Source organism: Hoplias malabaricus, chromosome 11 (genome assembly GCF_029633855.1).
Source record: "Hoplias malabaricus isolate fHopMal1 chromosome 11, fHopMal1.hap1, whole genome shotgun sequence".
NCBI lineage: Eukaryota > Metazoa > Chordata > Actinopteri > Characiformes > Erythrinidae > Hoplias > Hoplias malabaricus.
Window position 1 is genome coordinate 3,357,229 of NC_089810.1, and position 12,540 is coordinate 3,369,768.

The 12,540-nt window shown below is 39.4% G+C and overlaps 1 protein-coding gene and 1 long non-coding RNA gene across 2 annotated transcripts in view; one reads left to right on the forward strand and one right to left on the reverse strand.

Annotated features, from left to right (window-relative positions):
- Positions 1-12,540, forward strand: part of LOC136709954 (girdin-like) — a 61,639-nt gene that overhangs the window by 39,146 nt on the left and 9,953 nt on the right. The window lies entirely within an intron of this gene.
- Positions 1,348-9,146, reverse strand: LOC136710062 (uncharacterized). The gene is made up of 4 exons (XR_010804563.1): positions 9,054-9,146; positions 8,630-8,793; positions 4,048-4,207; positions 1,348-3,848 (listed from the first exon to the last, which is right to left on the reverse strand). It is a non-coding gene; the product is annotated as an uncharacterized lncRNA (long non-coding RNA).

The following is a 12,540-nucleotide window of genomic DNA, read 5'->3' on the forward strand; positions in this document are numbered from 1 at the left end:
TTCCCCTTAACCCTAGGCAAAATAATTAGGAACAGCCCTTTTCTAACTTTCCCTGCCACTGAGACATACTCCTAAATAGGGTTCACAAACTTGAACCCCTTTACTCATAGCCCTTCAATGTTGTAATGGGCAGCTCACCCAGGGGTGGATTGAAACAGGGCAAGCCAACAACAGAGCACTAGAGAAATAGGCCTCAAGTGCAGAGACACACAAACAACCCTAACTCTGGAAGCTAGGAACACCGAGACAAAATGAAAACTTAAGATGTCAGGGAAAAACTGATCAGCTCAGAATTGGGCAAAAGAAAACAAAGGCAAGAGAGTTTCCCAAAACAAAAAGGGAGGGACAAGATGAGACAAAAGAAATTAAAGATAGATCACAACTTATTTCTAATTATTTATTTATACCAAAAAATGGTAAAGAAAAGAAAATATTGAATCCCAAGAGAAAAACCAGAGGGAAAGCTCTGGTGGTGGAGAAGAAGATAGAGAGACCCAGGAGAAAACTCAAGAGCCTTTACCAAATTACCAGCCAGACTTGCACAGCACTCTGTAAAGAAAACCCCAAGACTGAGCACTGATGTGTGTGTTGGCTTCCCTTAAGTAGGAGTAGCCCTGGTGGAACCAATTGCCCAAATTAAGAGTGTCTCTGTCTCCCTCTAGTGACTGGGGGTGGCTTAGCAGGCAGCCTCGCCCCAGCCCCAGGCAGACCTCTTACAGGTGTTAACGTTTTTACACAGTTCTATGTCTAACACAGTCCCCAGACTCAAGAAAATCAGTGCAAAATACATGCATCCCTTATCCCAAAACTCCTGTTCACAGCTTCCCCCAGCATCTTCTGCCCTCCTAAAGCAACTCTTTCTGGCGACTGACCTGAGCCAAATGGTTATGACTTTCTAAAATCCTTAGAAATTCTAACTCACCTGCAGAGGACTAAGATGTGGTCAGGGATTCTCACTGTGTTTGTGATGGTCAGCTGGTGATGTTCTTAAAACTGGGCTGTATTAGGATTAAGAAATATTTAAAATGTAAATGTTTTTACTCAAGTCTTTACTTTAATGTCTTTCAGAAAAATCAGATGATTTTGTAAATTGTTGATGAATGTTATTGCAGAATGTTTTTGCAAAATCTTGCTTTTAGTCTATAAATGTCTATGGCTCTGGCCCTTAGACCTGCTGATCAGCTTTGATTGGTCATCCCCAGGTCAAGGTGGAAGCAGTAGGGGGCCATGTTGTCTAATGTCTGATTTTTTGTCATATCATGACACATCTTTGTACACACTACCTCATTCTATATTTCTCAGTACTGTGCACTGATTGATGGTCAGAACCACATGGTATGTCCTGTGTGTATTTGTCTGTGCTCATGAATCATGTGTTGCATCATGGTCCTGGAGGAACATAATAAAAATTAAATAAAACCAACAAAGAACAGACCTTATTCACTACAAAAACAACTATATGTTTTGAATTGTTAAGTAAATTTACCCAGTTACAGATTGTTGAAGGGTTTGCTGTTGTCAGACGGGAACAGAATGGAGATTATTGCAAAATAATCAGGTTTATTACAATTAAAAAAAACAGCATCAAGCCCCAATGGACAGCTTGCTGAGAAGTTAGCCAATATCTTCTGAAATGTTAACTGCAGGTTTAGCTTATATAGGTTGGTCAGTGTTAACATGTGGTGAATACTATGTCTTTTGTTTACTTAATTTCCTGTCCTGGTAAAAAGAGATACCATTTAAGGACATCCTGTCTTGCTACCTCCAGGAAAGCTTACCCAACATCCCATTCACACAGAGACAAAAACCCTATATAGGAAAATTTTAAAACAATGGGTCATCCTATGTACTGCACCCACTGAATAACATATGCCCATGTAGACATTAAAATCTACTTCATTTTAATATACTTAATTCCCCCTTTGTACCTTAATTCCTTAATACCTTAATTCATTTATACCTTAATTCCCCCTGCTCCAGGTGACTGTCTGTGAGGAGTTTGGTGTGTTCTCCCTGTGTCCGCGTGGGTTTCCTCCCACATTCCAAAAACAAAATCAAATCAAATCAAATCAAATTTATTTATATAGCGCTTTTCACAACTGATGTTGTCACAAAGCAGCTTCACAGAATTCCAGTAAGACAAGATTTGACATGAAATGTAAAGACAAATGTAAAACCCTCAAGTGAGCAAGCCAGGGGCGACAGTGGCAAGGAAAAACTCCCCCAGCTGAGGAAGAAACCTTGGGAGGAACCAAGGCTCACAAGGGGTGACCCATCCTCCTCTGGTCAATCTACTGGTGATGATAGTTAGTAGTCCATGAGAACTTCAGTGTAGGGACAGCTTCAAGGCACTTGGTGGTTGCTGGAGCGTGGGCAGCTGGTCTGAAGCGTGGAGGAGGATCTCGACAGTCATCCATCAGTGTCCAGACAGACAGGTGGGCAGTCGTTTACTCGGAAAGATGTAAAGGGATGGAATTAGTTTTGAACTGTTTTGTGTTTGTAAAGTAGAAAATATGAAAATTTCCAGAGTGTGGCTAATGACTCCGGCAGATCTAACTATGACAGCATTAACTAAAAGGAGGGAACCAGAAGGACACACAGACACGGGAGCATCCTGAAACACTGGCATCCCTCCGCTCCACCGTCAACAAACCTGAGTGATCGCGAGAAGCGGCGGGACGACAGCACCAGCGTCTCAGTATACTATAATTCCCTGTGTCCATGGACCCCCTGGATCTGCCGCCTTTATCTATGGGGGAGCATTAGCTACCAAATGATAAACTAAACAAATGAGTTTTTAGCCTACATTTGAAGATTGCGACTGTGTCTGAGTCCCGAACATTTTTTGGAAGATCATTCCAGAGTTGGGGGGCTTTATAAGAAAAGGCTCTTCCCCCAGCTGAGGCCTTCTGAATTCTGGGAACATTTAAAAATCCAGTATTCTGTGATCTGAGTGAACGTGGAGGCTCATAATAGGAAATTGTATCTTGAAGATATTCAGGAGCAAGCCCATGTAGAGCTTTATATGTTAATAACAAAATTTTGTAGTCAATGCGGAATTTAACAGGCAGCCAATGAAGTGATGATAAAACTGGGCTGATATGTTCAAATTTTCTAGTTTTAGTGAGGACCCTAGCTGCAGCATTTTGAACTAGTTGAAGTTTTCTTAAATTGCTGCTGGTGCATCCTGACAGTAGTGCGTTACAGTAGTCAAGCCTTGAAGTAATAAAGGCATGTACTAATGTTTCTGCGTCCTGGAGGGATAAGGCATTTCTAATCTTAGCAATATTGCGAAGATGTAAAAAAGCTGTCCTAGTGATACTACCTATGTGTTGATCAAATGATAAATCCGGGTCAATTATGACACCAAGATTTTTTGCTGCTGAACCAGGTTTAACTGGAAAGTTAGCTAGATCTAAAATTAAATCTGATAATTTATTTCTTGTCACTTTTGGACCCAAAAGCAGGACCTCTGTTTTGTTGCTGTTGTACAGTTGTACAGTTTGCGGAGGTGATAATCTTCTCTAGTTCTAATTGTGGGAGTGGGTAAAAGGTTTCAAGTCTTTCTTTTACAGTTATATTATGTTTTATTTCATTCACATCAGGTGGCAGCCAGGATGGATTTGATCCTGTGGCTAGAGTTTGTTGTCTAATATTCTCAATTTTATTATTAAAAAACACACGTTGGTAGGTGGATTGGTGACTCAGAAAGTGTCTGTAGGTGTGAATGTGTGAGTGAATGTGTGTGTATGTGTATGTGTTGCCCTGTGAAGGACTGGCACCCTCTCCAGGGTGTATTCCCACCTTGCGCCCAATGATTCCAGGTAGGCTCTGGACTCACCGCGACCCTGAATTGGATAAGCGGTTACAGATAATGAATGAAAAATTGCATCAGTCTATAATCATCATTGTAAACAGTTGTTACATTTTTTAAGTATCACTCATCCAAAATTCTATCAATATCCAAAAAATGATCAGTTAATAAAACAATTCAATATTAAGAAACACATGAAATTGTGTCACTCCACAGTCCTTCAGTAGAATCACCTTTGGATGTAATGTTGAAGACGTTGAATCTGATCAAGTTTCCACAGTTCTGTTTCAAAGTCCTTTAGTTTTATTGTCCTCTGTTGGATGTTTGGATCTCTGTAGTACATCGGAATCTCGAGCAACCATTCACCCTTACAGTGTTCTTCCCCCTTTCATTCTGGAAGAAAGAAACAACAACCAGTATCTTTAACAAAAATGTCAGACACAAATAAAATCATCCGATTTTTTGAAACACCATTCATTTGTTCACAAATCCCTTGGCTTTGTGGATGGTATACTGGACCCAGGCAATGCTTAATTCCCAATTTTTTCAAAAGTAATTTCACTGTTTTATCCACAAACTCTTTCCCATTATCTGAATGGGAAGTTCCCACCTGCTTATGATTTCTCTACACAAAACATTGGCAACAGTTTGAGCTTCTACTTAGTTAGACAAACCTCAGGCTTAAATAATAAATTATTTTCCACAACAACTAGTATTTACCTTCTATCTGTTTTTTATTATATCATCAAATTCCAAACCTAATTTATGTGTTGGACCCCCCTGAACATTAATTTCCAGGCGAATTGTGCACTTGCTAATGACATAATCAATTTACTCAAGTAACTTTTTTTTTTTTACTTTTTTTAATCTTCCTCCTGATATCCTCTGAAGTTTCCTCCTGGACTGTTGCACTCACGAGCAAAATGACCAAACTTTCCACAATTGTAGCACACTTCAGGAGACTGCTGAAAGTTCAAATTAAATTTTCCTGGTCTTCCTCTACCTAAACTTCCTCTGCCTCTTTCTGCATCTGACCAAAAACTGGCTGTGGCCAGAAAGTAACTGGCACAACCGATGTGGACTGGATCACTTGAGGTTGTGTCTCATTTCCTGTGACATTTCCCCATACCTGATGGGCTCTTGACACATAGGCTCTTGGGTTTTCTTCCTCTCCTAAAGGCTCAATCAGGATATTATCAGGATGAACATTTGTTGGGAATGTATCTTTCAATCTTCTCCATGTTCGACTTCTATTTGCAGAAAACAGCTCTGGATCATTAACAGAAGTTCATACATATCGATTCAAACCTGTTTTCTGTAGAATTTCTTCCATGGCTGGAACCCCCAGGAGATTTGCTAAAAGTCTCTTTATGTCTCTTATTGCAGGCTGCGTTCCCACGAGAAGCTCTTCCAATTTTGAAATCCATGGATGTGCTCCATCTTGCAGACTAGGCAACTTTTCCATCTGACATATCAGTATTCTGCCAAGGCTTGTACTCCAAATTCTGTCCACGGACAATCACTGGACACATCTTTTCAAATGTCTTCCCTTTTCTTGGGCGTAATGTATATGGTCTTTCAGATTTAGTTTAGTGACAATTTTAGTGTCTTCATTACTCAATTGTTCCTTATATACCAGCAATTCTTTCAGTTTTGTCTCCAGTGCTTTTTGGCTTTCTAAGCTAAGAGCATTATCTAACTATGATAGGGATTGATTCATTTCTCTTTCTATTTCTCTTAAAGTTCTCTGTTAGTCTTCTTCTATTTTTGTACTGGATGCTGCAGGATGGAATCTTCTTGAAGAAAAAGTTCCCTTACTTTTCCAACCATCATCACTGTCTTCATTTTCTGTTTCATCAGTACTTTCATCTCTTGAGTCCTCTTTCCTTCTACTCATATCTCCTCTTTTTTCTGCTTTAGCCAATATTCGTCTAATTGCTATCCAACCATGATCTCTTCCTGGTAAGTCAGATCATCATCATCATCTCCAACTGTCCTCCTTCTCATTCTCAGGTGTCCTTTAGTCTGCAGACGTCTTTTTGATTTTGGAACTCGGATACAGTTTTATTGTTGTCTCTGCTTAGCCTGCTTCTATTACATCGTAATCCTCATCTTGGATGTGATAGCTACCTCCTTGACTGATCACTGGCAGATGAGGATAGATTTCCTCAGTTTTTGCTTCCTTCTCATAGGGTGGGGTGTCTTAAAATAGTCCACATGTGAAAAAGGTACATTTATATCTGCCATTTGTTTTTCTATTAATTTAGTACGATGACCTATTGCTTCTGAACCTTTATCCCTCTTTTTTTGCAGCCTTTATCTGTTTCTGACTCTCTTATTCAAATAACTGGAGAATGCTAAGCTCTATTTGTCTTTATTTCCCTGTGCTTTTCTCCACTTCCTTTTTTTCTGCCCTGATTTGCATGTGGCCACAAGTACCTCCATAGTTTTAATTACATCTGGGTTGAATGTCCCCTCTACCGGCCATGGTTGGTCTATGTTAGGCTTATAAAATTTAGCAGATCAATTCCTTTTATTAAAGGATTATTTTCCTTAACTATCTCAACAGGAGTAACCTTTTGAAACATCTGTACTGTCCTCGATTCACAGAGATGATGTGACTAGGCAGTCAGATAAACACCTTTCTTCAACCATGACTCTGAAGACCTTTGTTTGTTTATCCACGGGTTTAATGATTTCGGAAAGGGTGAAACTGCAAAACAATACAGCCTAATATTACTTCTTTTAACAACAGATATGAGCTGTCTTAGATTAAAATATTAGTCTAAACAAGAGTTCCATATGATAAAGTTCTCTCTAAACACAGAGATTAGCTGACATTAAATGGAATTGCAATTTCCCCAGGTAAACACCTTTATGAGTAATATTATTAATAACATCCCAAAACATAAAAATACTATACAATATAAATGCAGACTCAATAAAGAGCACAAAATAATCTATATACATACAGAAGATGCTATCGGAGCACAGAATGAAAGCAGATTCAAACAGATGAACAACTGGTACTGTCTGGCTACTCTCCATTCTCCATGTGTTAGAACCACTTCCTGAATGACCTCATTCAACAAAAACAGAAAATAAAGCTACAATATTTTTATTCACCACAAGGGTACATTCAAAATTATACAGCAATAGTAACAGAACACTCCTCACCTGGCATGATCAAATGCCACCAACAGCATCATCAGTTTAATATCTATTTGTCCACCTTTCGAGGAAGAATAAGAACAGTCTCAGAAACAGGCCTCAATAAAACTTTAGGCCCTCGCCTCTGCAGACTTTGATCTCCAATTTTCGTACTTTGCCATCTTTGCTAGGGAAGACTTGAGTGATAAGCCCCAATGGCCATTCATTACTTCTCAACTGGTTATCCTCGAGAAGCACAATGTTACCAGGGTCCATATTTACATTACTATCCTGCCACTTCCTGCGTGACTGTAGTGTGTGAAGATACTGCTTTCTCCACTTGTCCCAGAAAGTTTGAGCCCCAAATCTCAGCAGACCATGAATATCAATGATAGGGTCCAAGGTTCTGAGAGTGCTATTTTGAGGGATCTTCTCATTTCTTCAGATACAAGCATATTCTTTTAATTTTGGGAAAGCTTTCTAGTTTCTGGAAAAGTGCATTCTCAATGGCCTCTGGTGAGCCAAAACATTCATCTAATCTGTTCCAAATCATCCTCAGTCCCCTCTCTGGCTGATTAACATGGATGGTTCTAATACGGCTGGCATGCTCAGCTGAGTCTTTTCCCAACAACTTGACCAAGAGATCGATCTCTTCACTGCATGTCAAATTCAAGTCATCAACTGCATTTTGGAAAGAACGCCGCCAAGATTTGTAGCTCTCAGGTTGGTCGTTAAATTGGAGTAAATCAGTACTGACCAGCTCACGACGAGCGAGAAACCTGACAAAATCAGACATTTTAGAATCGTCACAGTGAGAATGTTGTGGTACATATCCATGGACTAGGGGAGAAAAGTTATTATTATTCTGCTCACTTCTTCGGGCATAAGATGCATTTGGAGCATGGAATGGGCTCCGAGTTTTTAAGCAATCTAATGGTGGAACCGGATTTTCAAGAGTCATTTTTAGTGTCAACAGATGGAAAACCTTCTTCTGCCTTGGGTTGCAAAACAGAGGGAGAGTTGGGTTGAACAGGATTTGCATGCACTTGTTTCATCTTATTGCCCAGTGAAGGTCTGGTGCCCCCTCCAGAGTGTATTCCTGCCTTGCGCCCAATGATTCCAGGTAGGCTCTGGACCCCCCGCGACCCTGACTTGGATAAGCGGTTATAGATAATGAATGAATGAATGAATGTTTCATCTTATCTTGAGGTAGCACATCTACCAGAGAGGTTAATTGTTTATCTGCATATTTGTTAACATTCTACTACACAATCTTTTGTGCGTTGTTCAGGATCAAGAGGCATAGCATCTAGCTTGAGATTGCAGCTGTGTTTCTCACTATTAGCATCTGACGCTGTTTCCAAACCTCAGCTTCTGCTACGGCTGCAGCAGCTTCTTTTTCTAAAGTTAACATCTCAGCAGTTGAAGCTTCCAGTTGAGCTTTCTCTAATTTAAATTGCATCTCCTTTTCTGCAAAATATAGACGTGCTTTAGCACCTTCTGCTCAGCCATCGTAGCTGTGGTGACTGGTGATGAACTTCTCGAGCGCTGAGAGGAATGTGACGCAGAAGCCCTAGTAATTAGTGAAGATGCCTGTTCATTGTATGAATCAGAGAGTATTGGTAAACTGTATACGTGTCTGTAGTAATCAATGAGGTGTGCTACCAGGTTTGCTGTTTGCTGTGGGCTGCGCTGTCCTGTGATGCAGAAATTCCTCGATTCACAGAGATGGTGTGACTAGACAGTCAGATAAACACCTTTCTTCAACCATGACTCTGAAGACTTTTGTTTGTTTATCCACAGGTTTAATGATTTCTGAAAGGGTGAAACTGCAAAACAATACAGCCTAATATTACTTCTTTTAATAACAGGTATGAGCTGTCTTGGATTAAAATATTAGTCTAAACAAGAGTTCCATATGATAAAGTTCTCTCTAAACACAGAGATTAGCTGACATTAAATGGAATTGCAATTTTCCCAGGTAAACACATATTTAAGTAATATTATTAATAACATCCCAAAACATACAAAATACTATAAAACATAAATGCAGACTCAATAAAGAGTACAATATAATCTATATACATACAGAGGATGCTATCAGAGCACAGGATGAAAGCAGATTCAAACAGATGAACAACTGGTACTGTATGGCTACTCTCCACTCTCCATGTGTTAGAACCACTTCCTGAATGACCTCATTCAACAAAGACATAAAATAAAGCTACAATATTTTGATTCACCACAAGGGAGTGCTACATTCAAAATTATACAGCAATAGTAACAGAACAACTTCAGTGCTCATTTTTGGCATTATACTGGTTTAATATATCCTGATTATAAAGTAATACTAATTATTAATTTTTAACCAGTTTACACTTAATAATTTTTTTCTCCCTACTTTTCATAGGTTTATAGCCACTGTATCAACAGAAATTACCCCTGATTATAGTTCGCCAACTTCAGAGAGTTCAAACCTTAATATGCAATGCAAATTCACACTGCTAAATACCCTTTACTAAGTAATTAATGCATCCGATCACCTGAAAACAGCAAAAATCACTATACTAAACTTCCTATTAACTCCAGTTTACTCAGAACTAACTCAAATACTAAACACCTTTTACAACTCTTAATGGAATTATAAACCTAAAAAGTATATTGTCTTAATACTGCATGAGTCAAACTGTTGCCAAGCTTTTCTTTTCATAAATGTCATATAGTCTCTTATATGCCCACACACAACTGAAAATTAATCCTAAATTGAAAAATTTCTTACAATAGCCTGTAAAAGAAGTCTAAATGAGTATCAGCAATAATGACTATATGAGTATATTTACATACATTATTAAATGCAGGTATTTGAGAAAGAGTACAGGCCTTGCTCAGACAGGATCCAGCTGCTCGCATTGACTTTAGTACCCGTTTCTGCTGCTGGGCTGTGGTCAGTTGCTGCTGTCTTCAGCCCCCACTTTTTCTCTCGCACACAACTCACAAGATAAGGAAAACAGACAGATAGGTATTTAACACATTGAGCTTACTTATTGGTAATTAAACATTCAAAACTTTAGTCCATTTATAACATTTTTGTCTTTCAATTCCAGATTGTAAAATATTATTTTCATATAAAACAAGTGTCGGTAAGTATATTTGTTGACTTAGGACCAGGATAATTCCTGAACAACAAATGAACAAATTAATGAGTAAGGGACCAGAGAGTGACTGATAGCAAAGAAAACAGAAGGAAAGCATATAATTCTACTTCATTTTAATATACTTCAATATAAATGATACTCTGCCATAAAATGATATTCATTCATTCATTCATTCATTATCTGTAACCCTTATCCAGTTCAGGGTCGCTGTGGGTCCGAGCCTACCTGGAATCACTGGGCACAAGGCAGGTATACACCCTGAAGGGGGCGCCAGTCCTTCACAGGGCAACACACATACTCACACATTCACTCACACACTCACACCAGCGGACACATTTGAGTCGCCAAAGACTAAGAAGAGACTGAAAGAATAAACCTGAAATTACAACAACACACACTCCCCACACATCTGCTACTGTGTTTTTGCCTCGAGTGAATGGATTAAAGTGAGATATAGAAATGTTCAATGTTTAGAGAAACATTTTTATAGAAAGTAGTAATGGTTCAAAATTGAACCAACACATTTACTTAAATCCCTTATAGGGCCCCCCTTGTAGCATTCGGAATATACAGTTTGTACTGAACTGTCATGTATCAGATATCTGAAACTGCAGCTCTCTGAGTTTGATCGCCCCCTGGTGACACAGAGGAGATGTAACACCACTCTCACAAAACGTCACTGTTGTGCTACCCTTAAAGGTACAACTTCAATACCTCCACTGTATTTCCACTTGTGTGCCTTCGAACGCATATGAACTTGAGTTACATCCGATTCTTAATCCAGAGGGTTCAATGAGGTCTCTCACCCTTTACAGCTATAACAACTTCAACTCTTCTGGGCAGGGTTTCCCCAAGGTTTAGGAGTGTGTTTATGGGAATTTTTGATAATTTGATAATAATAAAAAAGTGTGAGGTCAGACACTGATGTTGGATGAGGTCTGGCTCACAGTCTCTGCTCTAATTCATCCCAAAGGTGGTCTGTCAGGTCAAGGTCAGGGGGCCAGTCAATTTCTTCCACACCGAACTCACTCATCCATGTCTTTATGAACATTGCTTTGTGCACTGGTGCATAGTCATGTTAGAAACGAGGAGGGCCATCCACAAACTGTTCCGACAAAGTTGGGAGTAGGAAATTGTCCAGAATCCCCTGGTGTGCTGAAGCATTAGGAATTCATTTCACTGGAACTAGGGGGTCGAGCCCAACTCCTCAAAAACAACCCCACGCCATAATCTCCCTCCACCAAGTTTTACACTTGGCATAATGCAGTCAGACAAGTACCATTCTCCTGGCAACTGTCAAACCCAAACTTCTCCATCAGAACGCCAGACAGAGTAGAGTGATTCTTCACTCCAGAGAACACTCTCCACTGCTCTAAAATCCAGTGGCAGCATTTCGTTTGGTGATGTAAGGCTTGGATTAGAATTGGGCAATATGGCCAAAAATGTTATTATGATGAGGTTTTCTATATTGATCAGTCTTGATATTTATCACATAATTATTTTTCAAATAATATTAACATTTTGTCACATTGTGAGCAAGGACATCCTTCTAAAAATGTAGACTAAATACACCAAATGTCCATTAATATACAACATTTAAATTTGTATTATCCACACATAACATTCAGTTCAGTGTTGCAGTGGGAATGGAGATATTTAAGAGATGCAGGCTGATAGTAAGCAGTAAGTGCTGAATGTACATATATAGAATTTATATATATATATATATATATATATATATATAACATAAGGGCGGCACAGGGGCCTGGAGGTTGTGGGTTCGATTCCAGCTCCGGGTGACTGTCTGTGAGGAGTTGGTGTGTTCTCCCCGTGTCCGCGTGGGTTTTCTCCGGGTGCTCCGGTTTCCTCCCACAGTCCAAAAACACACGTTGCAGGTGGATTGGCGACTCGAAAGTGTCCGTAGGTGTGGGTGAATGTGTGTGTGTCTGTGTTGCCCTGGGAAGGATTGGCGTCCCCTCCAGGGTGTATTCCCGCCTTGCGCCCGATGATTCCAGGTAGGCTCTGGACCCCCCGCGACCCTAAATTGGATAAGCGGTTACAGATAATGGATGGATGGATGGATTATAACATAATAAATATAGTTTGGCGAGAAAGACATGATGTGCAGATGGAGTAGAAAATGCTATAATGCATGATATACAATGGATATATAAATACTACAAACTTGATATATAGAGAACTAATTTACATGGTGGGTTACCAAAGGTGGGTTGGATATGTTTACATTAATTGAATGTGCAGAATATGTGTAACCCAATATAATATACAATTATGTATAGTGTAAATATAGTATGCAGAGAATGTAGTACAGTCAATGACCAGATTACGGATGAGTATGTGTTATCGGTGGACAGAGTTCAGTAAGGAGACAGCTCTGGGGAAGAAGCTGTTTGTCAATCT